This window comes from Bufo bufo, chromosome 1 (genome assembly GCF_905171765.1).
Source record: "Bufo bufo chromosome 1, aBufBuf1.1, whole genome shotgun sequence".
In the NCBI taxonomy this organism is placed as follows: domain Eukaryota; kingdom Metazoa; phylum Chordata; class Amphibia; order Anura; family Bufonidae; genus Bufo; species Bufo bufo.
In genome coordinates this window covers 108955619-108980544 of record NC_053389.1, presented here as the reverse complement: position 1 = coordinate 108980544, position 24926 = coordinate 108955619, and positions in this window count along the sequence as shown.

Below are 24926 nucleotides of genomic sequence, written 5' to 3'. Positions count from 1 at the left end.
CTATCAATGGATATTTAGAGATAGCGCGCTTAGTACCATGAAGTTGCGCTTGAAGGGCATGTCTCAGCTGTAGATATCTGAAGAAATGAGGACCAGAAATACCAAATTTATCCTGCAACTGGGTAAGAGAGTGTAACGTCCCATTATCATATGTATCTTTTAGTGTAAGTATCCCATTTTCCTTCCAGAATGAGGTTCCCTCTAGTGACATTAAATGGGGAAACATCGGATTATCCCATACCGGAATAACATCCGCTAAGTCTCTATACTGTCTAAGCTTTGCTGCATTTCAGACCTGATGTGCCAATTTATGTATCTGCAAAGCTTGCTTCTGAAATATCCTGATATCCCCCAGAATTGGCCACATGTTAGTAAGATGTGACATTGTAGAAAGTATTCAGCATTTGGCAAGGCAGCTTGAGACACCCATGTTTTTAAGAATCTCAATTGCCCAGCCAGGAAATACAAATGAAAGTCCGGCAAAGCTGCACCCCCCTGTTGCCATGTTCTCTGAAGTGTGCCCAACGCTACCTTCCTTCTCTCTTTACCCCAGACAAAGGCAGTCATCAAAGTATTCAATCGGTCAAAGAAAATCCGGCAGATAGGAGTACAAGCATAATCCAGGAGGTATAAACCCTTGGGGAGCAAAATCATTTTTATCAGATTCAATCTTCCCATGGTCGAGATAGGTAAATCTCTCCACACATTGAATTTAGTGCTAAATAGGGACTCTAAGGGGGCAATGTTCATAGCGTAAGATACCAGGGGATCCTTGGTTATGAATATACCCAAGTATTTGAAATATTCTACCACCGTGAGGTGGAAGATTTTGTCCAGTTTATTTTGAGGCCAGAAAATAGGCCAAATTCCTCAATTAAGTCTATTGCTCTGGGGAGGGAATTTTCTACATCATCCATTTATAGGATAATGTCGTCCGCATATAACCCTATTTTATCTTCCCTACCTCCCATGGCTATTCCTTTAATTATGGGATCCTGGCGTATTTTAATAGCTAGATACTCTATTGCTACCGCAAATAAGAGGGGAGATAGGGGGCATCCCTGTCGTGGTCCCCTATTTAGCTGAAACATAGGAGTCAAAAATCCGTTCACCAATGCATTAGCTTTGGGATTTTGGTAATATGCATCATTTGATAAATATAGGGCCAAATCCAAAACTTTTTAACACTTCTATTATGTAAGGCCATTCAACAGAGTCAAACACATCTAATGAGGCCAAGGTCCATTGTTTATCCTATTTGTGCTATAACTTGTGCCCTCCGTATATTACTTGATGTGGATCTGCCCGGTATAAATCCCGTCTGGTCTTCATGTACTATGGAAGTTATTACTTTATTCAATCTGTTGGCTAGTATTTTCGTTAGAATCTTGTAGTCAATGTTTAATAGGGATATGGGTCTATAGGATCCACATTCCAGGGGATTCTTGTCAGGTTTTAGTAGCACTACTATTGTGGCATCGTACATTGATTCGGGAAGATATCCCTGACTTAGTGACACTTCATACATTTTGAGTAGTTGTGGTCCTAGTTTGTCTATATACCTGGAATATACTTCCAACGGGATACCACCAGGGATGGGAGATTTCCCCAAGTTCAACCCTTTTATGGTTTCCTTAACCTCTTCTAATGTAATCCTTTCATCTAATAGATCCCTGTCTTGGATTTCTAGTTGTAGGCACCTGATCTCCCCTAGGTAGCCATCCAGTTCATATTGGGTATATTGAATAGTGGAATTATACAAGTCCTGATAGAATGCTTTGAATCTGTTTAGTATCCCATGGGCATCCTCTACTATCCTCCCGTCTATATCCTGTATACGCAACACTGATGGAGCCGCCGTGTTCCTATGTACTATGTGGGCCAGAACTTTCCCAACTTTGTAACCTAACTCAAATGTTTGCTGCTTGAGAAAGAACATCTTCTGTTCGCTTTTTTCTTTAACCACTTCCCATCTGGGCCCTTTGCCCCCTTCCTGACCAGGCCAAATTTTGAAAAACTGACATATCTCACTTTATGTGGTAATAACTTTGGAACGCCTTTATTTATCCAAGTCATTCAGAGATTGTTTTCTCGTGACACATTGTACTTCATGATAGTCATAAATTTGAGTCAAAATATTTCACCTTTATTTATGAAAAAATCCCAAATTTACCCAAAAATTTGAAAAATTCGCAATTTTCTAAATTTAAATTTCTCTGCTTTTAAAACAGAAAGTGATACCTCATAAAATATTTATTATTTAACATTCCCCATATGTCTACTTTATGTTGGCATCATTTTGGAAATGTCATTTTATTTTTTTAGGACGTTAGAAGGCTTAGAAGTTTAGAAGCAATTCTTCAAATTTATAAGAAAATTGCCAAAACCCACTTTATAAGGACCAGTTCAGGTCTGAAGTCACTTTGTGGGGCCTACATAGTGGATACCCCCATAAATGACCCCATTGTAGAAACTACACCCCTCAAGGTATTCAAAACCGATTTTACAAACTTTGTTAACCCTTTAGGCGTTCCACAAGAATTAAAGGAAAATGGAGATCAAATTTTTAAATTTCACTTTTTTGGCAGATTTTCCATTTTATTCAATTTTTTTCTTTAACACATCGATGGTTAACAGCCAAACAAAACTCAATATTTATTACCCAGATTCTGCGGTTTACAGAAACACCCCACATGTGGTCATAAACTGCTGTATGGGCACACGGCAGGGCGCAGAAGAAAAGGAACTCCACATGGTTTTTAGATGCCATGTCCCATTTGAAGCCCCCTGATGCACCCTTACAGTAGAAACTCCCAAGAACTGACCCCATTTTGGAAACTAGGGGATAAGGTGCCAGTTTTATTAGTACTATTTTTGGGTACATATGATTTTTTGATCATTCATTATAACACTTTATGGGGCAAGGTGACCAAAAAATTGGTTGTTTTAGCACAGTTTCTATTTATTTATTTTTACAGCGTTCACCTGAGGGGTTCAGTCAAGTGACATTTTTATAGAGCAGATTGTTACGGACGTGGCGATACCTAATATGTATACTTTTTCTCATTTATTAAAGTTTTACACAATAATAGCATTTTTGAAACAAAAAAATTATGTTTTAATGTGTCCATGTTCTGAGAGCTATAGTTTTTTTATTTTTTGAGAGATTTTCTTATGTAGGGGCTCATTTTTTGCGGGATGAGGTGACGGTTTCATTGGTACTATTTTGTGGGACATACGCATTTTTGATCACTTGGTGTTGCACCTTTTGTGATGCAAGGTGACAAAAATTGCTTGTTTTGACACAGTTTTTTTTTTTTTTTTTTTTTACGGTGTTCACCCGAGGGGTTAGGTCATGTGATATTTTTATAGAGCTGTTTTTTACGGACGCGGCAATACCTAATATGTATACCTTTTTTTATTTGTTTCACTTTAACACAATAATAGCATTTTTGAAACCAAAAAAATGATGTTTTAGTGTCTCCATGTTCTAAGAGCTATAGTTTTTTTATTTTTTAAGAGATTTTCTTATGTAGGGGCTCATTTTTTGCGGGATGAGGTGACGGTTTTATTGGTACTATTTTGTGGGACATACGCGTTTTTGATCACTTGGTGTTGCACCTTTTGTGATGCAAGGTGACAAAAATTGCTTGTTTTGACAGTTTTTTTTTTTTTTTTTTTACGGTGTTCACCCGAGGGGTTAGGTCATGTGATATTTTTATAGAGCTGGGTTTTACGGATGCGGCGATAGCTAATATGTCTATTTTATTTTATTTTTTCTATTTTTAATTTTTTTTTTTTATTCCTTACTTGGGAACTTTTTTTTTTTCTTTACATGTGAAACTTTATTTTATTTTATTTTTTCAACCCTTTATTTTTTTTTTTACACTTTTCGTCCCCCATAAGGTCATACAAGACCTCTGGGGGACATTTGCTTCACTTTTTCTTTTTTTTTCACAGTTGATTTCTCCTGTAACTGGGGCTGACATAGTAGCCCCAGTTACAGTGGAAATGCACCCCTATAGAGGCTGTACAGCAGCAATCCAGCGCTGTACAGCCTCAGTGCAGGGCTGATCGAGGTCTCTGAGAGACCTCACACAGCCCCTGCACACTCCGGTCACGGCGGTCACATGACCGCCGGGCCGGAACAGGAAGCGCACAGCGCTTCCTTCTCTGCAGACACAGCGCTCGGTGAGCGCTGTGTCTGCAGCGATCGTGAAGGCAGGGACACCTGGGAACTGTCCCTGCCTTGTCTTAGGGTTGCCCTGCTGTCACTGACAGCGGGCAACCCGATCAGCAGCTGCACGATTAGCGTGCAGCTGCTATTTCTGACAGGACGTTCTAAAACGTGCTGTCAGAAATAGACGTCCACCCATAGGACGTTTATATCCTATGGGCGGACGGGAAGTGGTTAAGGTATATCATGTATTGTCTCCCTTTATGCATCCAATCCCTCCTATTATTCTCAGTGGGATCAGATGTGAAACGAGACTCCGCATCCTTGCACTGGGAGCTCAACTCATTCTCTTTACGCTGAGTTGCTTTTTTAATATAGGATATTGATTATTTCAAGCATCCCCTCAAATAGGCTTTCAGAGTCTCCCATACTAGCAAATCATTTGTTTCATCTACATGCATTTCTAAGAACACATTGATCTGATCAGGTACTCTGTCATTAGTGTCAACCAAAATGGATGTATGTGCATCTTATTACCTCCGGCTGTTGCATTAGGTAGCGTTAGTTTCAGTGTAACCGGCGCATGATCCGACAGACCCTGCGGTTCATACTTTACGTCTATTAAATCTAAATATGTATTTTCAGTGCCAAATATGTAGTCTATTCTCGATAGTGCACTCCTTGATGGAGCAAAACAAGAGTACTCCTCTCTTGCCGGGTTCCTTTCTCTCCACATGTCCACCCATCCCATCTCACCAACGAACCTGGTCAAAATGGTGGCAGACGATCTCACACTAGGGTGAACGGCTGGGCCGTGGAATCTGCCCAAGCGCTCGTCCATCACCATGTTGAAATCCCCCATACATATCAACCTAACAGAGTGTTGTGCAGCAAAACCCGCCGCTGCCTGCAGGACGGAGATGTTAGCAGGTGGGGGATTATATATATTAATTATAACATATAGTATGCCATTAATGTGAGCAAAGACAAAAACATATCGCCCTTCAGGGTCTGTCATTGTTCGGTGCACTTCCCACCAAATGGCTCGATGCATCAGCAGTAATACCCCTCTAGAATGCGAATTCCCATATGAATTTTCTTTCCATTGCACCCACGGCTTCCCCATCCTCTCCCCAGTATCAGCCGTCAGATGTATTTCCTGTAATCCCAAAATGTGAGGGTGATACCTACGAATATGTGAAAATACTGCCATTCTTTTCCTGGGACCCCCCAGACCTTTCACATTCCAGGACATCACAGTTAGATTAGACATTACCTTTGTTTAATTGTAATGACAGGATAAACCTCTTTTGAACCACCGATATGTACCAGTATTGTGCAACGTGTCCATTGCAGGAGTACTCCGAACATCTATATTCAGTATGGCCGTAACATGTCTCACATAACCATTGACTAAACAAATAAAACTTAACTTTTTCAGTAGCTATGTAATCGGGGACCTGCATAGTGCAGTGTGTTGTTATACCTATGCAGGTGCCTGAGCAAACTCCCTAAACAATAGTAATTATCCCAGCAACCAAAACATAAAAAAAGAACATTAAGCAGTGCTGGCTAAGTATTTGTTAGCTGAGTACAGACACATCTCAACACCAAAAGTCCCATTATACATACTTAAGAGACAAAACACCTGGTATTTGAGAGTCCTCCAATAGATGACCAGAGGCGAGGTAAAGTCCACCTGGAACCCGGATAACTTTCAGAAAGTGGACGTCTTGGACGCTTAGTAAGTAGGGATGAGCGAACCCGAACTGTATAGTTCGGGTTCGTACCGAATTTTGGGGTGTCCGTGACACGGACCCGAACCCGAACATTTTCGTAAAAGTCAAAAGTCCGGGTTCGGTGTTCGCTGCAAAGCAGCCAATCAACAAGCGTCATACTATTTGCCCCAAGAGGCCATCACAGCCATGCCTACTATTGGCATGGCTGTGATTGGCCAGTGCAGCATGTGACCCATCCTCTATTTAAGCTGGAGTCACGTAGCGCCGCACGTCACTCTGCTATGATCAGTGTAGGGAGAGGTTGCAGCTGCTGCTGTTAGGGAGAGATTAGGCAGGGATTTACTCAGCAAAAACACTTAATTCAGTGATCGATCTACAGCTGTGGATCATTGAACTGCTGCTATTTAATTGCTCACTGTTTTTAGGCTGCCCAGAGCGTTTTTATGTCACTTTTTTCTTGGGTGATCGGCGGCCATTTTGTGTCTTGTGGTGCGCCAGCACAAGCTGCCACCAAGTCCATTTAACCATCAATAGTGTGGTTATTTTTTTGCTATATCCTACATCAGGGGCTTGGCTGTGCTTGCTATTTTATTGAGGGGTAAAATACAATTGGCCAAAATAGCAGTACCCTAAATCTGGTGTTTCAGCTGTGGCTAGCCAATTGTAATACTGTCTGCTGTCTGCCGAAGTACAGTTTTTGTTCTGGGTTGAATACAATTCCCAACTTAGCAATCCCCTAAATATTTTTTTTCTGCTGTATCAGGCCAAGTTTAAATTGATCCATAAAAGGGTATATTAGATTGAAGGTGCGGATAGTGTCATCCTCAATAACTTCACACGCTACCGTGCATTTCCAAGTTTAAATGATTCTGTCCGTAAACGTATACCTGTCACCCAGCGCCTAAATAATAGGCCTAAAATTTATATTCAGCTAAATCTATGTTTATTGCTGAGGCTGGTCAATTTATTTAGTGTCCGCCAAAGCACAGTTTTTGTTCTGGGTTGAATACAATTCTTAACTTAGCAATCCCCTAAATATTTTTTTTCAGCTGTATCAGGCCAAGTTTAAATTGATCCATAAAAGGGTATATTAGATTGAAGGTGCGATAGGGTCATCCTCAATAACTTCACACGCTACCGTGCATCTCCAAGTCTAATTCTGTCTGTAAACGTATACCGGTCATCCAGCGCCTAAATACTAGGCCTACAATTTATATTCAGCTAAATCTGTGTTTATTGCTGAGGCTGGTCAATTTATTTAGTGTCCGCCAAAGCACAGTTTTTGTTCTGGGTTGAATACAATTCCCAACTTAGAGCAGAAACCACAAATTTAGGGAATTACTATCAGGCCAAGGTTAAATCTATCCATAAAAGGGTATATTAAGATTGAAGGTGCGGATAGTGTCATCCTCAATAACTTCACACGCTACCGTGCATTTCCAAGTTTAATTCTGTCCGTAAACGTATACCTGTCACCCAACGCCTAAATACTAGGCCTACAATTTATATTCAGCTCAATCTGTCGTTACTGCTGTGCCTGTATTAGTGTAATACGGTACCTAAATAGATAGCCAGATAGTGTTAGGTGCCTGTAAAAAAAGGCCTGAATTTGAATTCAATACATTGGGCCAAATAATTTTTTTATTATTGTGGTGAACGGTAACAATGAGGAAAACATCTAGTAAGGGACGCGGACATGGTCGTGGTGGTGTTAGTGGACCCTCTGGTGCTGGGAGAGGACGTGGCCGTTCTGCCACAGCCACACGTCCTAGTGAACAAACTACCTCAGGTCCCAGTAGCCAGCAGAATTTACAGCGATATTTGGTGGGGCCCAATGCCGTTCTAAGGATGGTAAGGCCTGAGCAGGTACAGGCATTAGTCAATTGGGTGGCCGACAGTGGATCCAGCACGTTCACATTATCTCCCACCCAGTCTTCTGCAGAAAGCGCACAGATGGCGCATGAAAACCAAGCCCATCAGTCTGTCACATCACCCCCATGCATATCAGGGAAACTGTCTGAGCCTCAAGTTATGCAGCAGTCTCTTATGCTGTTTGAAGACTCTGCTGGCAGGGTTTCCCAAGGGCATCCACCTAGCCCTCCCCCAGGGGTGGAAGAGATAGAATGCACTAACGCACAACCACTTATGTTTCCTAATGATGAGGACATGGGAATACCACCTCAGCACGTCTCTGATGATGACGAAACACAGGTGCCAACTGCTGCGTCTTTCTGCAGTGTGCAGACTGAACAGGAGGTCAGGGAGGAAGACTGGGTGGAATACTATGCAGGGGACGATGAGGACCTAGACCCCACATGGAATGAAGGTCGTGCCACTGACTTTCAGAATTCGGAGGAAGAGGCAGTGGTGAGACCGAACCAACAGCGTAGCAAAAAAAGGAGCAGTGGGCAAAAGCAGAACACCCGCCGCCAAGAGAGTCCGTCTGCGACTGGCCACCGCCATCTGGGACCCAGCACCCCTAAGGCAGCTTCAAGGAGTTCCCTGGCGTGGCAGTTCTTCAAACAATGTGCTGACGACAAGACCCGAGTGGTTTGCACGCTGTGCCATCAGAGCCTGAAGCGAGGCATTAACGTTCTGAACCTTAGCACAACCTGCATGCAAAGCATGAACTGCAGTGGAGTAAACACCTTAAAAACAAGGAACTCACTCAGGCTCCCCCTGCTACCTCTTCTGCCTCTTCCTCCGCCTCTGGAGCAACATTGGCACCTGCCGCCCAGCAAACAGAGGATGTACCACCACCACCACCTCCGTCACCAAGCATCTCAACCATGTCAGACGGCAGCGTTCAGCTCTCCATCTCACAAACATTTGAGAGAAAGCGTAAATTCCCACCTAGCCACCCTCGATCCCTGGCCCTGAATGCCAGCATTTCTAAACTACTGGCCTATGAAATGCTATCATTCTTGCTGGTGGACACAGAAAGCTTCAAACAGCTCATGTCGCTTGCTGTCCCACAGTATGTTGTTCCCAGCCGCCACTACTTCTCCAAGAGAGCCGTGCCTTCCCTGCACAACCAAGTATCCGATAAAATCAAGTGTGCACTGCGCAACGCCATCTGTGGCAAGGTCCACCTAACCACAGATACGTGGACCAGTAAGCACGGCCAGGGACGCTATATCTCCCTAACTGCACACTGGGTAAATGTCTTGGCGGCTGGGCCCCAGGCGAAGAGCTGTTTGGCGCACGTCCTTCCGCCGCCAAGGATCGCAGGGCAACTTTCTTTGCCTCCTGTTGCCTCCTCCTCCTACTCGGCTTCCTCCTCCTCTTCTCCCACCTGCTCATCCAGTCAGCCACACACCTTCACCACCAACTTCAGCACAGCCCGGGGTAAACGTCAGCAGGCCTTTCTGAAACTCATATGTTTGGGGGACAGGCCCCACACCGCGCAGGAGTTGTGGCGGGGTATAGAACAACAGACCGACGAGTGGTTGCTGCCGGTGAGCCTGAAGCTCGGCCTGGTGGTGTGCGATAATGGGCGAAATCTCGTTGCAGCTCTGGGACTAGCCGGTTTGACGCACATCGCTTGCCTGGCGCATGTGCTGAATTTGGTGGTGCAGAAGTTCATTCACAACTTCCCCCGACATGTCAGAGCTACTGCATAAAGTGCGGGCCGTCTGTGCGCGCTTCCGGCGTTTTCATCCTGCCGCTGCTCGCCTGTCTGCGCTACAGCGTAACTTCGGCCTTCCCGCTCACCGCCTCATGTGCGACGTGCCCACCAGGTGGAACTCCACCTTGCACATGCTGGACAGACTGTGCGAGCAGCAGCAGGCCATAGTGGAGTTTCAGCTGCAGCACGCACGTGTCAGTCGCACTGCGGAACAGCACCACTTCACCACCAATGACTGGGCCTCCATGCGAGACCTGTGTGCCCTGTTGCGCTGTTTCGAGTACTCAACCAACATGGCCAGTGGCGATGACGCCGTTATCAGCGTTACAATACCACTTCTATGTCTCCTTGAGAAAACACTTAGGGCGATGATGGAAGAGGAGGAGGAAGAGGGGTCATTTTTAGCACTTTCAGGCCAGTCTCTTAGAAGTGACTCAGAGGGAGGTTTTTTGCAACAGCAGAGGCCAGGTACAAATGTGACCAGCCAGGGCCCACTACTGGAGGACGAGGAGGAGGAGGACTAGGAGGAGGAGGATGAGGATGAGGAGGAGGAGGACGAGGAGGAGGAGGAGGACGAGGAGGAGGACGAGGAGGACGAGGAGGAGGACGAGGAGGACGAGGACGAGGAGGAGGACGAGGAGGACGAGGAGGTGGAGGAGGAGGACGAGGAGGTGGAGGAGGAGGACGAGGAGGTGGAGGAGGAGGACGAGGAGGTGGAGGAGGAGGACGAGGAGGTGGAGGAGGAGGACGAGGAGGTGGAGGAGGAGGACGAGGAGGTGGAGGAGGAGGACGAGGAGGTGGAGGACGAGGAGGTGGAGGAGGAGGACGAGGAGGACGAGGAGGAGGAGGACGAGGAGGAGGAGGACGAGGAGGAGGAGGACGAGGAGGAGGAGGACGAGGAGGAGGAGGACGAGGAGGTGGAGGAGGAGGAGGAGGAGGAGGATGAAGCATGTTCACAGCGGGGTGGCACCCAACGCAGCTCGGGCCCATCACTGGTGCGTGGCTGGGGGGAAACGCAGGACGATGACGATACGCCTCCCACAGAGGACAGCTTGTCCTTACCTCTGGGCAGCCTGGCACACATGAGCGACTACATGCTGCAGTGCCTGCGCAACGACAGCAGAGTTGCCCACATTTTAACGTGTGCGGACTACTGGGTTACCACCCTGCTGGATCCACGGTACAAAGACAATGTGCCCACCTTACTTCCTGCACTGGAGCGTGATAGGAAGATGCGCGAGTACAAGCGCACATTGGTAGACGCGCTACTAAGAGCATTCCCAAATGTCACAGGGGAACAAGTGGAAGCCCAAGGCGAAGGCAGAGGAGGAGCAAGAGGTCGCCAACGCTGCTGTGTCACGGCCAGCTCCTCTGAGGGCAGGGTTAGCATGGCAGAGATGTGGAAAAGTTTTGTCAACACGCCACAGCTAACTGCACCACCACCTGATACGGAACGTGTTAGCAGGAGGCAACATTTCACTAACATGGTGGAACAGTACCTGTGCACACCCCTCCACGTACTGACTGATGGTTCGGCCCCATTCAACTTCTGGGTCTCCAAATTGTCCACGTGGCCAGAGCTAGCCTTTTATGCCTTGGAGGTGCTGGCCTGCCCGGCGGCCAGCGTTTTGTCTGAACGTGTATTCAGCACGGCAGGGGGCGTCATTACAGACAAACGCAGCCGCCTGTCTACAGCCAATGTGGACAAGCTGACGTTCATAAAAATGAACCAGGCATGGATCCCACAGGACCTGTCCATCCCTTGTGCAGATTAGACATTAACTACCTCCCCTTAACCATATATTATTGTACTCCAGGGCACTTCCTCATTCAATCCTATTTTTATTTTCATTTTACCATTATATTGCGAGGCAACCCAAAGTTGAATGAACCTCTCCTCTGTCTGGGTGCCGGGGCCTAAAAATATCTGACAGTGGCCTGTTCCAGTGTTGGGTGACGTGAAGCCTGAATCTCTGCTATGGGACCTCTCTCCTCTGTCTGGGTGCCGGGGCCTAAATATCTGACAATGGACTGTTCCAGTTTTGGCTGACATGAAGCCTGATTCTCTTCTATGACATGAAGCCAGATTCTCTGTTATGGGACCTCTCTCCTCTGCCTGGGTGCCGGGGCCTAAATATATGACAATGAACTGTTCCAGTGTTGGGTGACGTGAAGCATGATTCTCTGCTATGACATGAAGACTGATTCTCTGCTGACATGAAGCCTGAATCTCTGCTATGGGACCTCTCTCCAATTGATATTGGTTAATTTTTATTTATTTTATTTTTATTCATTTCCCTATCCACATTTGTTTGCAGGGGATTTAACTACATTTTGCTGCTTTTTGCAGCCCTCTAGCCCTTTCCTGGGCTGTTTTACAGCCTTTTTAGTGCCAAAAAGTTTGGGTCCCCATTGACTTCAATGGGGTTCGGGTTCGGGACGAAGTTCGGGTCGGGCTCGGATCCCGAACCCGAACATTTCCGGGAAGTTCGGCCGAACTTCTCGAACCCGAACATCCAGGTGGTCGCTCAACTCTATTAGTAAGCCATTCTGCAGCCTCCAGATGGTTTTCCCACCATCTGCTACTCTCAAGCGTGCTGGATAAGCCATTGAATATTGAAGGTTAGATTTCCTCATACGACGTTTAATCACCACAAAGGTGGCCCTCTTCTTCTGCAGCTCGGCTGAGAAATCCGGGAACAGTGAGATGGTGGCATTGCCCACGGTGATGGTGGCTTTATTTCTTGCTTGGCTCAATATAAGATCTCTGTCCTTCCAATTGAGTATACGGGCCAGAAGGGGTCTAGGAGGTGCCCCTGGTGGTGGTGGCCGCGCTGGAACGCGGTGAGCTCTTTCCACGGCGTACGCCATTGAGAAGTTAGCATCAGGGAATGTAGCTTTGAACCACTGCTCTAGAAACATGGCTGGATCGGATCCCTCTGTTCTTTCTGGCATGCCAAGGATCCTCACATTGTTTTTTCTCGCTTTATTCTCAAGGTCATCACATTTTTGCCTCCATAGCTCCACAGAGCTCTCTATAGCCTGCCCTCTGGCAGTAAGGGGCCTTGTTAGATCTTCAAGATTAGAGACTCTCTCTTCAGTGTGGCGCACTCTCTCCCTTAACTGCTGGACATCCTGTCGCAGCAGCCCCAGGTCCACCCTGACCTCTTCAATTTTGCCAGTAGGTGACGACTGACACGCAACAATCGCCGCCATTAGCTGCTCATGTGCCGTTTTTAGAGTAAATTCCGGCTCCACAGCTTCATCCACTTGCGCCTGACCGCGTATGTGAGGAGCGCGAGGTGAGGCGGATGTAGCGGCGCCATGTTGAGGCTCCTGCCTAGCGAAGTCTTTCAGGCATTCCGCTGCTGACTGGGCTTTGCTTGGACCCATATTTTGCCTCCACCTTTCCTGGCAACCTTGGTGCGTTGGTTGGGGTGTTCAGGAAGGTCGCTGGGTGTAAGAATGGCTCAGGATTACATGCGGGAGTCGGAGAAGATCTCACTTGCGACCGCTCATGCCGGCAGTTCTATAGATTTTGTATTTAATATTCAGATCTTCTAGTATCCCTTTACAACCTTTTTTTAATATATTTTTTTCTGATGTTTAAATACTATGGTACTTGTCATGGGTGACTTAACGGTAATCTCTCTTTTTTTTTTATTTTTATTTTTTTATTTCCATGGCCTGTGGATTGTACACTTCGATGAAAATTCTGAACCTTCAGACAGGTAATTAAAGTAGTTAGCAGTCTTGGTTCCCGGTGTGGTATTTAAAACTTTGCTATAAAAGGCATTTCTTGTAGGATGCTTCGAGGGGGGGGCAGCACCATGGAACATCAAAAAGCAGTCCACGAGGGAGGGAAGAAACAGCCATGTGGAGCATATACCGCACAGCAGCTTGCAGAATCCTGCCACCGAGAGTGTTATCGAAAGAGGCCAGGGAGTGCGTATTCTGTAACATGTTTTTATGTTTTATGTATTAATAAACATCATTTGAACAACAATTTCACTGGTTTATTGTTTATACATATGAAATGGTAGTTGAAAAAATTAGGTACCCCGTGAGGTTTAGCCAATCATGTACAAGGGTACCAGATTTTAACGGATACCATAATTTCACAGAACACCTGCTCCGATGGTTCTAGGTTTACCATGGTTGATCAAGCATAACCCTACTATTGACTGGCAAACAAGACAAATCAGTAGCTAAAAGTGAATTTTGTACGGACAACTGTCTTTGTGCTTCTATCTCAGGGGTGTCAACTATGGTCCTACCTCAGTTTCTCTCTGATTTTGCAGACGTATTCTCGGAGGGTGGAGCTCAGGAGTTGCCCCCCCATTGAGAATATGATTGTCCGGTCAATCTCATCCCTGGAGCTAAACTGCCCAAATCTCGGCTATACAACCTTTCCCAACCCAAAAGAGAAGCTATGCTATTTGAGTTTGGCAAAGGGACATTTTAGGCCATCAAAGTCCCCTGTGGCCGCCGGCTTCTTTTTCGCAAAAAAGAATGACGGATCACTTAGACCGTGATTAGATTTCCGGGAATTGAATCTCATTACGGTCCATGATCTGTATCCCCTTCCTTTGATTTCTGATTTATTTGATCTAATTGTCGGAGCCACAGTGTTCTCCAAGTTGGATTAAGGAGGAGCTTATAATCTGATCAGAATTAGGGAAGGAGATGAGTGGAAAACGGCCTTCAATACACCCGAAGGTCATTTCGAGAATCCTGTCGTGCCCTTTGGTCTTTCAGCGATTTATCAATGATATTTTCTATCATTTAGTGGGAAGGTTCATTGTTATTTACCTTGATGACATACTAATTTACTCACCCGATTTGGAGACCCATCACGATCACGTGAGACAGGTGTTGTCGATCCTTCGGGAGAATAAATTGTATGTAAAATTGGAAAAATGTGTATTTGCTGTCCAGGAGCTACCGTTTTTGGGATACCTGCTTTCTGACTCTGGTTTTCGTATGGACCCCGAAAAGGTCCGGGCGGTACTGGAATGGGACCGGCCTGAGAATCAGAAAGCTCTGATGCAATTTTTGGGTTTTACCAATTACTACAGAAAATTCATCTTGAATTATTCCACCATTGTAAAACCTTTAACAGATATGACTAAAAAAGGCGCCGACTTCTCTGTCTGGTCGGATGAGGCATTACAGGTCTTTTCTGCTATTAAGAAATGTTTTGCGTCTGCTCCCATTCTGATTCAACCTGATGTGTCTCAACCGTTCGTCGTGGAGGTTGATGCATCGGAAGTGGGGGTCGGAGCAGTTCTGTTGCAGGGTCCATCCCCTAGCAAATGGCGTCCGTGTGCTTTTTTCATCCAAGAAACTCTCGGCCGCTGAAAGAAATTCTGATGTAGGAGAATTACTGGCCATCAAATTGGCCTTTTAGGAATGGCGTCATTGGTTGGAAGGGACTACTCATCCTATTACGGTATATACTGACCACAAGAATTTGGCTTACCTGCAGTCTGCTAAGCGCTTGAATCCTAGACAGGCTAGATGGTCACAGTTTTTTTACTAGGTTCAGATTTGTGGTCACCTTTCGCCCTGGGGTTAAAACCGTCAAGGCAGATGCATTGTCACGTAGTTTTACTGGGGGGAGAGGATCCAGCTCCGATTTTGGCAGATGGGGTGGTGGTTTCCGCTCTGTACCCCGAGTTGGAGATGGAGGTGTTGGGCGCCCAGGAGAAGGCTCCTGATTCATGTCCTCCAGACAAGTTGTTTGTTCCTGCTGAAATGCGATACAAGGTGTTCTAGGAACACCATGATACGGTCTTTGCGGGACATCCTGGAAGCAAATCCACCATAGATCTTATTTCCCGGAGATTCAGATGGCCAGGGTTGCGCAAGGGTGTGGAGGGTTATGTGGCAGCTTGTGAGACCTGTGCACGTGCGAAGGTGGCTCACACCCGGCCTTCATGATCCCTTCTTCCTTTGTCCATCCCGTCTCGTCCTTGGACGCATTTGTCCATGGACTTTATTACCGAATTACCGAGCTCCATTGGGAAAAATGTGATTTTGGTGGTAGTGGACCGCTTCAGTAAGATGGCCCACTTTGTACCGTTACCTAGCTTGCCCAATGCCAAAACTCTCGCTCAGGTTTTTATCGATAACACTGTGAAACTACATGGCATTCCCTCTGATGTGGTGTCTGATAGGGGGACGCAATTTGTTTCCAGGTTTTGGAGGGCGTTCTGCTCTCGTCTGGGAATTCAACTGTCTTTCTCTTCGGCTTTTCATCCCCAGTCGAATGGTCAGACAGAGCGCACTAACCAAAACCTGGAGACCTATTTGAGGTGTTTTGTTGCCGAGAACCAGGATGACTGGTCCTCGTTCTTGTCTCTAGCCGAATTTGCCTTGAATAACCGTAGACAGGAGTCCACTGAAGAGTCACCATTTTTTGGCGCATATGGTTTCCCCCACAGTTTTGTACTTTTTCTGGGACTGGATCTTCTGGGATGCCAGAAGAGGAGAGATTTTCTTCCGCCTTGTCATCTATCTGGCGGAAGATCCAAGTTAATTTGGAAAAGATGGGTGAAAGATATAAACGGAACCTGTGTGTGGGTGATTCGGTGTGGTTGTCCACATTGTTAACATTAAACTGAAGGTACCATCTTGGAAATTGGGTCCAAGATTTATTGGCCGTTACAAAATCTCTACTATTATGAACCCGGTGGCGTTTTGTCTGGATCTTCCGCAGACATGGAAGATCCATAATGTGTTTCACAGGTCTTTATTGAAGAAATATGTGGAATCTGTAGAACCATCTCAATTGCCACCTCCCCCTGTCCTGGTGGATGGCAATTTGGAGATTTCGAGATCTCTAGAATTCTCGACTCACGTGTTCTTCGGGGTTCCCTTCAGTACATGGTGCACCAGAAGGGATACGGTCCTGAGGAAAGAATGTGGGTTCCGGCTACTGATGTAAGTGCTAGCCGCCTGGTGAGGGCCTTTCACAGGGCACACCCGGATAAAGTTGGTCCGGGGTGTCCGGAGGTCACCCGTAGAAGGGGGGGTACTGTCACGCCTTGCCCTGTGAATGTGCGGAGGTCTGTCAGACTGGCTGCACATGTCTGACTTCTCTATTTGTTTTGGTTTGTGTTTGAGCTGGATCCACCTTCCCTCAGGTGTACTGGATTTAATTGTTAGTGAGGCCATTTATCCCTCCTTCCCCCAGTGGCCTGTGCATGTTATAGTTCTTTCCTGTGAGCTCTGGATGTGTGGTGGATCGTCTGCTCCAGCTCTACTCTAGAAAAGTCCTCTCCGTTATTTCTCATTGTGTCTTTTATCTAGGCCTCTAGGGAGACGCTTGCTTCCTCCGGGTTTGAAGAAGCAGGTTGCCTCTTCCCTTTTCCCTACAGCTTAGGGTTTGCCCAGGGTGTATAGGTTTAGGCACGAGGGCATGTCCATATCCACCATTAGGGTATGCACATGGGCACAGCAGTTTAGGGAAAACTTTTAGGGATCGCTAGGAGGTGACCCTTTTCTCCCTAGCTTTTGGACCTAGTCATTTGTTCTGTTTATTTTCCTGTGTTTGGTTATTTCCCCGCTTACCTACCTATCGTGACAGTCACTTTATTGTGAGGTTGCCTTACGAATAAATCCTTTCACTTTGCACACATTTAGAGTGCTGTTGTTTGAATCAGTTACTATATTTTGGCTGGGAAGCCACAACAACAGGCACCTAAACATTAGCAGACAAGAGTGCCACACCATTATTATCTATCTAGCCGAACTGTCAACATTCCAGCAAAGGGATGACTACTGGCTCTCCACCATGTTAGACCCTTGTTACTGGTCCAAAACTCGACTACTATCGAGACATCTTATGTAGTCAGTTGGCCCTCTGCACTCACGTTCCACTGCCATGGCTGCTGTGGTGGGGTGGGGTAGGAGCAGTACCAGCTCCATCAGCAGCAACCTAAGTCTAGAGTCACTGATGAGCAGCTTTCTTCAACCCCCCCCCCCCCCCCCCCTACTGAAGAAACTACTCACCAGCAACTAGACCTGGAACAGAACCTGAACCAGCAGGTGGTGGCATACTTGGACAGCACCCTGCCACCCCAAATTGAAGATCCGCTGGACTACTGGGCAGCCAAAATGGATTTGTGGCAGCAACTGTCCGAGTTTGCCCTGGAAAAGCTGTCCTGCCCGGCCAGTAGTGTGGCATAGGCCATAGTTATCCCAAGGAGAACTCTCCTATCCACCCAAAATGTGGAGAGACTGACCTGTCAAGATGAATCAGGCGTGGAACAGCAAGGATTTCTACCCACCAATGCCTGATACATCAGATTAGATTATCCATGCTGCCTCACCCAAACCTTGACAAAAGAGACCGGTTTCTTCTGGCTACCTGCCTCAGCTATTTGTCGCGGTCCCTCCCGTGACAGAGGTTAGAAGATCTGAGAGACTGGCTGCACGTGAGGTTATCTGACAGTCTCTTTGTTTTCACTTGTTGCAGTGTTGTTGTTGGTAATGACCACACCTCGTGTCTCAGATGTAGCTTGTGATCATTATTGCTCCTCTATTTAGTCTGGACTCTACTGAAGATAAATGTTATTGTTCTTTGTATTTTATTGTTACCTTTTGCTTGTTGTTACTAAGCCTCAGGGAGACGCTGGTTCGTTCATCTGGGAAGGAACCAGTAGTCTTAGACCCTGTCACTACTCCTAGGGCTATTCAGGGTGTCTAGGGCTTAGGTTCCGGTGTATGCATATTCCAACCTTCAGGGTCTATTGATACTGACAGGAGTCAGGGATAGGTTTAGGGTTTCCTTAGGTGGTGACCATTTCCCTGTCCCTAGTCATTATCCTTCTGTTGTCATTCTGGTGTTCCTCCCCTCCCCAACATTGTGAGAATATCAACCGCCGAAAATCCGCCATTTTGTTTGTGTCAGTGCAGCAATGGATACTATATCTACACTGATCTGACAACTGCAGGTGCTGTCTTTGGACGTAGCTGACCTACGCACGACCGTCTCACAGATCCAGAGACCACAGGCGGCTGGTTCCGATGTTCTATAAAAAAAAAACTTCTCTGGTGAAAATCCCTTACCCCTCGTGACTTCCGGTGACGCGGCTGCACCAGACATGACTAAGATCAGCTGGAGGAGGGGGTGTGCACCTCAGCGCAAGCACTACCATGGGTAAGGTAAAATTACAAGGAGCGCTGCGGGAGAAGCAGCCACCAAATGCGCATACGCGATCACCAACAGCTAGGCTCCGGGAGACACTGCGCACTTGCCTTGCAGTGTCTGGTCTCACCAGACTTCCCCCTACGGTGAGTAATACCAATATCTTGGTGTGATATTGTAAGAGAAGTTCCAGGAATCAAATCACAAAAGCATGCAGGACATGGTTCAGTGGGAAAGACAAACAATTTATTCTGCGCGCAGAAATAACAGTGTGGACTCATATCTCAAATACTTTGGCCACTGTCTTCAATTAACAGAACTTGTATACCATAAATGATGTAGTTCATAGGTAAGCAAGTTAAGCAAGGGTTACTCCCATTACTGTAGCAATTAATAACCAATTAGAAAGCATCTTAACTATTACTTTATTCATTTCCAACTTTACTGTGCATTAAAATTCTTAACATTCCTGTACATAGGTCCTGACCCTGATCATGTACAGCTCTTGTCCCATATTTGGTCATATGGCTCTGAGGCATTTCCGAGATCGTCTGCCACCTTCATTACTGCCCAACATAATACCCAATTAGCAAGTGTATTGATATCTCCACAAATATTTCCTAGAAGTAAACATGTCTAGCATTCCTGCACATGCGCTGAGCAAAAGCGTAACCAGGGCCGTCTTTACCGCAGGGCAAAAGGGGCAGCTGCCCCGGGCCCAGTTGCTCCTGGGGGGCCCAAGCAGCATTTTACTTGGATTTTACTTGGGCCCCCTATATTTTGTTGCCGCTGCCGCCCGCCGGCCCTGTAACATAACAAAGTCATGGTCCGGACTATAGAAAGAGAGAGTGAGGAGGGGGCGGGGCCCGGGGCAGCTCTGCGCTCCGCTCTGCTGCCTGGCCTGCCTGTCTCTTTAACAGAGCAGACCAGTGGCTGCTGGAGCGTGATGCAGCTGCCGCACAGGCAGAGAGAAGAAGGAGGCGGAGCCCCAGCCGGCAGCCACAACAGACAGCCTGAGCCAGCCAAGCAACTAACAGAACTTACAGGTATGTGGTAGCCGGGGGGGGGGGGGCTCATATAGGACAGGGGAGGGGGGGGCTCATATAGGACAGACAGGGCTCATATAGGACAGGGGGGGCTCATATAGGACAGGGGGGGCTCATATAGGACAGGGGAGGGGGGGCTCATATAGGACAGACAGGGGGGGGCTCATATAGGACAGGGGGGGCTCATATAGGACAAGGGGGGCTCATATAGGACAGACAGGGGGGGGGCTCATATAGGACAGACGGGGGGGGGCTCATATAGGACAGACGGGGGGGGCTCATATAGGACAGGGGGGGGCTCATATAGGACAGGGGGGGGGGCTCATATAGGACAGGGGGGGGCTCATATAGGACAGGGGGGCTCATATAGGACAGGGGGGCTCATATAGGACAGGGGGGGGGGGCTCATATAGGACAGGGGGACAGTGTGTGCTTTCCTGCTACTACATCAAACCCCCCTGTCCCCCCAGGGATCTTGGGGGCATTAAGGGTTGAACTTTATCTCCTTGCTGCTGATTTTGAGTGTGCCAGTGTGTGTGTCCATCCCTGTGTGTGTGTGTCCGTCCCTGTGTGTGTGTGTGTGTGTGTCCGTCCCTGTGTGTGTGTGTGTCCGTCCCTGTGTGTGTGTGTGTGTCCGTCCCTGTGTGTGTGTGTGTGTGTCCGTCCCTGTGTGTGTGTGTGTGTGTGTGTGTGTGTGTGTGTGTGTCCGTCCCTGTGTGTGTGTCTCTCCCTGTGTGTATCACCATGCCCACAGTGTTCCTATGTCTTGACGCAGCTGCTTCAGAACGTTCTGTGCGGGACAAGAGGAAGAAGATGGAAGAGGAGGCAGCGCCAGCATGGAGTCTGTGCGATAGACACAGGGAGGCACACTAAGGACTAAGGTAACACTTCCACATGATCTACACTAGTGTTATCTGTGGTTTTACATAGGACTGCAGGTAACACTACTACATTATTTAGCACTAGTGTTATCTGTGGTTTTACATAGGACTGCAGGTAACACTACCACAAGGTTAGCTCGCACAGGGCGCCTGAACACCTAAGGCCGGCCCTGGCTGCGCACCCCAGCGCCAAGGGATGATGTCACTGATGTAATATGCCTCATATGTGGAGAGCGGTGATGTCACAGATGTAATATATCACCTATATATGGACAGCGGTGATGTCACTGATGTAATATATTACTTATAAGTGATATATTACATCAGTGACATCACCACTCTCCACACATAAGTAATATATTACATCAGTGACATCACTGCTGTCCACATATACCGGTAAGTAATATATTACATTAGTGACATCACCGCTCATCACATATATGTGGAGAGCGGTGATGTCACTGATGTAATATATCGCCTATATGTGGACAGCGGTAATGTCACTGATGTAATATATCACTTATATGTGGAGAGCGGTGATGTCACTGATGTAAAATATCACTTATATGTGGAGAGCGGTGATGTCACTGATGTAATATATCATTATATGTGGAGAGTGTTCATGTCACTGATGCAATACAGCGCTCCAGATGGCGAGCAAAATGGTCGCCAATGTGCCTTAAAATTTGCAGATGGCGACAAGACTTGTCATAGACTACATGCTTGAGGTCTATTTGGTAGTGAAATTCCAGCGCAGGCAGGCGTGATGATGTCATCACGCCCGCCTGTGCCAGGACGCGGTTTGGTGTGCGCGTCTGCGTTGCACCATCCCTCGCCGTACCAGCAGCTAGTGAGCGCCAGTGAAAGGAAACAGGTGAATATAAGATTTTCGCTTTTTTTTAAGGTGTGGGAAGGCGGGATCCAGGGGGCCCAAGTAAATTCTTGCCCAGGGTCCAATCAATATTAAAGACGGCCCTGAGCGTAACCATGTGTATCAGATGTTTCTAGGGCATCCTGCAGCATCTACTACAATATTAATAAGACCTTATAATTTTCTCCTCTTTGCATTTTATTTTATCTGTTGCACTGTAGTGTCAAGTGTTAGTAGACACTGTCGTGTTATTTTACACTGCATGGTGGGGCATTGTTCCTTTTACTGTGTGAAAGTTCTATTTTTTGTTCATGGTTACATATGCTAATTAGTTATGTCAGTTTTTATTGATTTTATAGACTTATAGAATGTGAATTGTGCTGGAGAATACTTATCCGGGTGTAATAAGACCCAGAACAGAATTTCAGGCAAACCTCTGCTAAATGTACTTTTTTTTATATATATATATTAAGTTTTATTTTCCATCCAAAAACATTAACAAATGTAAAAGCCATGATATAACACAAATACATTACAGTATATACATAGCTTAGATGCATTCTATCATGAATACCAAACAAATACATATTTATTCCCTGTTCCCCCACCCTCTTTATTGTTGTCTGGGGAGCACATCCATGGCAGGAGATAGACCTTACGACCATGTCAGCCATGTTCTGTCCCATCTGGCTTTCTGACCCTTGTTGTGAATAGCAAGTTTTTCATATCTCCTCACTTTCTCCACCAGGTGGTACCATTCCGATACCAACAAAGGGTTTCTTCCGCCCCAGTTTCTAGCAATTATTACCCTAGCCAACATGAGTGACTTCATCCAGATCAGGTTTTCCCGTCCCTGCTCATCCAATACAGAGGTACCTAAAACTGCAGTAGTTACATCTATTTGATAATCTGATGAAGAGCATCTGGTGAGCTGGACAAAAACATTATTCCAGAAAACTTGAACCATAGGGCACGACCAAACCAGATGTATGAAATCTGCACATTGGGCCTTGCACCTGTGGCATCTATCTGACGCATCCCTATAGAACCGAGCGAGAGAGGCAGGTGTATAGTATAGGCGGTGTAGAATCCTGAACTGAATTAATCTGTGATTCCCAGATATGGAGTTTTTCCGAACATTCCTATAGATTAGTTTCCATTTTATTGTTTTATTACTACCAATATCTTGACCCCACCTCTGCTGACTTATAAATTTGTTCAATTTGGCCATTTCCATTCTCCATTTACTGTAAACTATTGAAAGAGAGGTATTATTCTGGTACAAGTTGAAACACCAGTCTATGAATTCATGTGATTTAACCAAAAATACCTTTTTATCTTTCGTGCGCATATATGCGTGCTTAACCTGAGAGTATTTATACTTCACCAATATTTTAATATCTCTGTGCCCGAATATATCCACTAAAGTCCTAATGTTACCATCATATATCAGTTGCTCTACCCTAGTTATTCCCTTCCTTTCCCAAAATTCAATATCCCCCATCTTATAAAATTCTTTAAAGTGCGCATTATACCATATAGGGGAAAATTTAAACATGTACGTGATTCCTAAATTAGCTTTAAGTGAGTTCCATATACGTTGAATAGAGTACGATATAATACATTCCACCCCCCACCCCCCTCTCCCATATATCCAGTTTCTAATATGCTAAATATGTTGTGCTGGGGACCTCTATAGTTTCTAGTAAGTTTGAAGAATGTATGAGGAGGTGCAGAAATATACCACTGCAATTGAGAGGCTAAAAAATAGCCTCGTAGGCAAGGGAGGGACAGACCGCCGTTCTCCTCTGCCAATCACAAATAATTCTGTTTAATACATACTCTTTTCCTGCCCCAGATTAGTTCATTAAACAATCTCTCTAGAGTTTTAAAGTATGCATCTTCAATCCATATCAGGCAGGGAATTAGTTGATATAATATCTGTGGGAGGAGGACCATTTTGATTAAAGCAATTCTGTAGGCCTGTCCCAGCGTCAACTTTTGCCACACATATATTTTATTTTTTATTTTTTATATCAGTGGGATAATATTCAATTTGGTGTACTCCTTCACCATGGGGCTGATCCGAACCCCCAGATATTCCAATGAGTCTGTTAAACTTAGGCATCTAACCTCCTCGACCGAAACTGGGGGATTTTTATTTAGTGGGAGCAGAGCTGACTTCTGCCAGTTCACCTCATATCCCGAGAAGACGCCAAATTCATTTATTATCTTCATCACATAGGGCAAGGCCAAATATCCATCCCTTAGATATGAGGACATCATCGGCGTATAAACTAATTTTTTCCCTCGTATCCTGACTCCCAAAACCAAGAATCTGCGTGTCTTGTCTAATACGGCATGCCAGGGGCTGCAAGAAAATAGCAAATAAAAGAGTGGATAAGGGGCAGCCCTGTCTCGTACCCCGTTGTAATTCAAAGGGGGCCGAAAGAGAGCTATTCACATTTATCCTTGCCCTTGGTGACTCGTACAAGAGTTTAGCCCACTTAAGAAAATTAGGGCCAAAATTCATCCTGTTTATTACTTCCCATAGGAAGCCCTACTCCACTCTGTCAAACGCCTTAGCAGCATCTAAGGACAGGATGGAGCGGTTCTCTCCCTCTCCCAGGTGGATATTCATTAAAGTTCTTCGGATGTTCGTCTGAGCTGAACGCTTTGGTATAAAGCCAGTTTGATCAGTATGAACTATCTTAGCCACTACCCTCTTAAGTCTGTTGGCAAGTGCCTTAACACCAATTTTGTAATCAGTGTTGAGTAAGGAGATGGGCCTGTATGACCCCATCTCCAACTAATTTTTGCCTTTCTTCAGAACCAGTGTAAAGATAGCTTCTGACATCGATGCGGGCAGGTGGCCCTCCTTCCAAGAGACATTTAATAGTTGCAGCAGGCGAGGTAGCAACACCTCACCATACCGCCGATATAATTCAAAAGGAAGGCCATCTGCCCCTGCTAAATGTACATTAAAGGGTGAAATAATAGAAGGTTCAGGTCCGCACTATTCACCACACCGTAGACACGTGAACATGGAAATATAGCATCCAAATTCGGCGTATTCTCAGCAACCTTCGTCACAGATTCCAACCGGTAGTCACCAAGGCACCCTTATATAAATATAAAACATATTGTGCAATACCCCAAGTGTATCGGAAAAAAACACTTTTATTGTACACAAACGCAGGCTTGTATTCAGCATATCAAATACAGATAAAACGCCCAACCCGGGTTTCGCCTCTTGCTTCCTCAGGGGCTCCTAACAAACAAAGCACCTGAGGCAATTTTATACCTGTGTGCTTAATCACATGATGTGAGTCTATTTACTACTTCCCTCGGTCAAAGGTCACATAATCCAACATATAAAATCTTGGAAATAACTCAATATGTTCAAACAAGCTATGATAAAACAAGTCAT